The sequence below is a fragment of the Macaca thibetana genome, chromosome 3, assembly GCF_024542745.1.
Source record: "Macaca thibetana thibetana isolate TM-01 chromosome 3, ASM2454274v1, whole genome shotgun sequence".
Classification (NCBI taxonomy): Eukaryota; Metazoa; Chordata; class Mammalia; order Primates; family Cercopithecidae; genus Macaca; species Macaca thibetana.
In genome coordinates this window covers 176,619,738-176,625,118 of record NC_065580.1, presented here as the reverse complement: position 1 = coordinate 176,625,118, position 5,381 = coordinate 176,619,738, and the positions used below count along the sequence as shown (strand labels likewise).

Here is a 5,381-nt window from a genome sequence, read left to right as displayed (position 1 = left end):
AACTCTGTACCTGAATTTAATGCCAACATGAGTGCCAACTCTTCCTGGTATTTTTAAAAGGATCTATGTTAGTTCCATGTAAATAAAAGAATAGTCAAATAAGGGTTTTCTCAGTCAACTTAGCATTTCCTCGTCTGTTTCTTCCTACAGTAGATAACAATTGTGAAAAAGCACATGCATGTCAATACATAAACAGAAAATCATTTCACTCTAGGTTTATATATAGAGACATACATGGTGGGGACATCAGGTAATCTGGTTCTAACATTGTCATTTAAATCCAATAACACTAATCGCTTCTTGGCCTTTGGGCTAAGATGAAGTGTAGTATCTGTTCTTATCAGTGAATCCAGTAGCATTCACTGAGACGTTTGGCTCCGATATGACGTCTTACGGTCAAACTTCTATTTGCTACAGCAATTTTCCTACTCAAACTGTGAGGTCTCTTCAAGTACCACTCTTTACCATATGTCTCCCTAACTTAGGGATCTTTTGATTTCAGGTAACAGAATAATTATTAAAAAGAGAGTTAAAGAAGAGAGGTTTACTTTTACATATAATAATAAGTACAGGAGGCTGAGTGTGGTGGTTCGCGCTTGCATTCCCAGCACGTGGGGGGCGCCGAGGGGAGTGGATCACTTGAGCACAGAAGTTCGAGACAAGCTTAGACAATGTGGCGAAAACCCTTCTCTACAAAAGATACAAAAATTAGCCAGGCATGGTGGTCAGCACCTGTAGAAACAAGTACTAGATAGGCCGAGGTGGGAGAATTGCTTGAGCCCATGAGGTTGAGGCTGCAGTGAGCCATTAGCATGCCACTGCACTCTCAGCCTGGGTGACAGAGCCAGACGCTGTTAAAAAAAAAAAAAAAAAAAAAAAAAAAAACGGAGTACAGGAGTAACTTGTTTTACAATTAACTCATTAAAATGACAATGTCAAGACTCTGGGTGACTTCACTGTTTTGGTCCTCTCCTTGTGTCTACAAGCTGGATGTTATAGTTTCAAATATCATCTAATCTCATAATGCTAGTAACTGAAAAGTGTCTACCATAAGGACTTGATTGAGACACAATAAGTTGTGCTTAACGAGCATCCCATAGTCTTTCATCTATTACACACCACTACAGATGTATTATTTTACCTTTTCTCTAAAATATGAAATTACTCATTAGGAAAATGTAAAAGTAGAAACCATATAGAAGGACCTCCTAAGCCCTAAGAAAATGGCCAAATTTGGAAATACTGATCTTGAGAAAAATGAACATAGATATATGTGAAAAGTCGGAGAGAGAACACTCATACTTACAGGCTTAGAGAGCAAATTTTTTTCATAGTAACCCAAATGACATAACCCAAATGTCCATCCATCCATAGGATGAGACAAGGGATAAACTGAGTTACATACAAATACTCTGGAATACTACTGAATCATCAAAGGGGGGAAAACACTATTTACTGTATTTCCAACCACATGGGTGATCCTAAACAACGCCTAAACAAAAATTGCTGGAGGAAAAAAAAATACATGCAGCATGATTTTATCCATGGGAAGTAAAAAGGTAGGATTAAACAACAAATAATACTTGGTTAGGGGATTGTGAAGGTAAAGATTGACTGGGAAAAGGTGTAAGAGATCTTTCCATCTGAGACAATGTAACTCTTATATGTCTGATACCAGGGTGGGTCATTCAGGTATGTGCAAATATAAAAAAGTGATGTCTCACTACGTTGCCCAGGCTGACCTTGAACACCTTGGCTCAAGCAATCCTCCTCTCTCAGCCCCCCAAGTAGCCGGGATTACAGGCATGACCCTGCCTGGTTGTAAATTTCATCCTGTCTACAGTAATGTAAATATACGTACACACACACAAACACACACACACACACGCACTCATATAGCTACAGAACTGTAATTTTCCTGAAGATATTCCACGCATTTTTTTTGACATTAGACATACATTGGTTGAGGTAGGCTGTAAACAATGTCTTGTGTTACCTAAAGTAAAACAAGGAGTTTCAGTATGAGTCAAAAAAAAAAAAAAGATAAGGGTTATACAAAAGTTTTTCCTGCAAACAAAATGGAAAATGTCTCTGAACTTTAGTGTTATTTCAGATCTGTATCAGGATATGCAGAAAGTTTTCCACCATCTTACCTAATAACTAACACCTTATCATATCTAACAAAAGCTAATTGCCGTGGGTACAATTTGTTCATAAGTATTTTTGATAATTCATGTTTTCATTCTATTAAATAGTATTCATTGGACATTTTGTCCTATTGTAATTAACAGATATGAATATGTAATTAGGATAGGAAAACATTAGTGAGCAATCCATGATTAAACCTAAACAATACACAATATAACCTGAAAAGTGACTTATTTTGATATCAGAATTGTCTTTCTATTATCAATCTCTATCATATTATAATTGCTTCACATAATAAAATTTTAAAACAAAAATTCAGGTAACTTCAAAAATTAATCAATTCAACATTATATTAACAATATAGAAACTTGATTTATTTGTATAATACTTAGACATATTTTAGCAAAGATTTTTTTATGGTTGAGGGAGACACAGTATTTTTAGACTACTTTGGAAAACAAGAAAGTAATCCATTTATAATGATTCTTACTACTAAATCAAATGCTTATATGGTTCTACCTATAAAGTAGTATATACTGTTTCATTTTAACAACTTGCCTTTAATTTAATGAGCCTGTATACATTTAATTGAAAAGTACACATTTTTTTATACACATAATAGTTTTTTTTTTAAAAAAGTCTAGATAAAATCCACTATGACTCAAATTATCTCTCCTTATTGCAGTATTTTCACATTTTTTCTCTGTTTTTCTTTCAGTTTCAAACAATCCATATGAAGATTAAATGTAGAAACATGATGAAAGATTATAGAGAGAAGCAAAATAACTTTAAAGACAATATAATCAGATTATTTAATTAATGTATTTTATTAAATATATGACTTGTTTTAAATTTACCTTCTCATTTTAAGATAATAAAAATAAATATGTTCCCAAATTCTCCAAAAATACTTAATCCAAAATATTTTTCTCTGCTTCATTTATCAATTTACCTTAAGCAAGCATAACATTTATTTTATCAGGATGTAGGAGTAGTTATCTATTGTCTAATGGTGTGATTAAAAAGATCCATAATTTTCTTAGAAAAATCATCCACTAGGTGATATTCCTATGTGTTCTTGTAACATTTTGTAAGATTTTAAATAAATATTTCATAATGAATGTATTATACTATATTTAAGTCACCTATTTACTTACATTTTTATCTACTAAATTATAAGCTTCCTAAATCTAGGAACTATAGCTCATTCATTACTGTATTATCAATAACATAGGTAGTAATGTAACTGCCCAATGGGTTCATTTTGCCTACTGTCCAGACAGGGCCAATTCATCAAGACAGAAATTGCAGTAGAAAAAGAGTTTAATTCATGCAGAGCCAGCTGAACAAGAGACCAGAGTTTTATTATGACTCAAGTCAGTCTCCTGAAAATTCAGAGTGGGGATTTTAAGAATAATTTGGTGGGCAGGGGATCGGGAAGTGGGGAGTGCTGATTGGTTGGTTAGGAGATGAAATCATAGGGAGTCAAAGCTGATCTCTCGCATTGAGTCCTTTCCTGGATGGGGACCATGAGACCACGTGAGCCAGTTTATCCATCTTGGTGGTGCCAGCTTATCCATCAATTTCAGGGCCTGAAAAATATATCAGGTACCAGTCTTAGGTTTTCCAACAGTGATGTTTTCCCTAGGAAATATTGGGGAAGTTTTCAATCTTGAGGTCTCTTATCTTCATGACTCCTAAACCATAATTTCTAATCTTGTGGCTAACTTGTTAGTCTTACAAAGGTAGCCTGATCCTTAGACAAGAAGGGGGTTTGTTTCAGAAAGGGGATGGTATCATCTTTGTTTCAAAGTTAAACTATGAACTAAGTTCCTCTCAAAGTCAGTTTGGCATACACCCAAGAATGAACAAGGACAGCTCAGAGGTTAGAAGTAAGATGAGATTGGTTAGGTTAGGTCTCTGTCACTGTCATAATTTTCTCATTGTTAAAATTTTTGCAAAGGTGGTTTCAGTAGCCAATAAATATTTGGTGATTAAGAAGTATTCTTTACTCAAAACATTTCCTAGTCACCAAAATTCTCTTTTTTAACTTAATTTGGTAATCTTAGTCCAAATATTATCAGTTTTTATTTGAGTTCACATGTTTGCTAGTTTATAAAATAAATAACCTGAAGGTTTAAAGTACAGTCAGTTTTGTAGAGCTTTTTTCTCTTCTAACATACTTTTTTTTTTTCTAACATCTTTAGGTAAATAAAAACAGAAGTAAAAATGGACATCTTTAGTAAGTATATGGTGATGGAGAAAAAAAGGATCTTTTGAAATACGTATAAATTTGGGGAGAAGCAGCTTTTGTAAGGCCAATTTACTGTGTTAGAAAGTTGAGAGTACACAGTAACTAGGGGAAATAGAAGTTTGTGATAGAGAAATAGATTACCGAAGATGAACATCTTCTATTTGACATTTTTGCCAGGAAATGGGAAGCTGTTCTCATTCTCTTCTACCTCTTTTACTTCCTGACTGACTCACTACATCCATATGTAGATTTGTCTTCTCATATCCATTTGTTTTTCATTTTTTACAATGAAGCTCAGTCCAAATTCTAGCTACTACACATGCTTTAATATTGTAAAAGAGGATACATAAATCTAAACTCTCATAAGGATTGTTAAAAGTGTGTGTGTTTCAATACCACATTTTCAAGTTTAATGTGGTATTTCTTTTAGAGCTTCCCTGAAACTGTTTTTCGTTTCTAGCTGCTCATTCATACAGCCTAGAGAGATTTTAAAATACACAGAGTCACACATCAGTGTATATATTTAAAGCACCCCTAGTGATTCGAATGCATGGCTATAGAATATCTGGCAGCTCCGAGTTGCCAAACATTGACTAAAACAATTGATGCACTTAGTGAATCTTTCATATAGAACAGATAACGTCTTCAAAATCAGGCAAGAAAATGATGTGTTAGAATGTTTTCCATATATAAGCTGAGATACAAGTGTTTACTATGTTTACCCAAAAAGAAGAATAAAAATACCAATTTCTAAGATGGAAGTGCCAGAAAAGTCAGAAAAGTAACTTTGAAATGCATTGTTTGCTTCCTTTTTTTTTTTTTTCTCACCCAGGCTGGATTGCAGTGGCGCGACGTCAGCTCACTGCAACCCTCGCCTCCAGGGTTCAAGCGATTCCCCTGCCTCAGCCTCCTGAGTAGCTGGGATTACAGTGGCATGCCACCACACATGGCTAGTTTTTGTATTTTTAGTAGCAACGGG

General features: G+C 34.4%; 1 pseudogene; it reads left to right on the top strand.

Annotated features, from left to right (window-relative positions):
• Window positions 1–292: 292 nt before the first annotated feature.
• On the top strand, window positions 293–434 carry LOC126951903 (uncharacterized; annotated as a pseudogene).
• The last annotated feature ends 4,947 nt before the right edge of the window (window positions 435–5,381 follow it).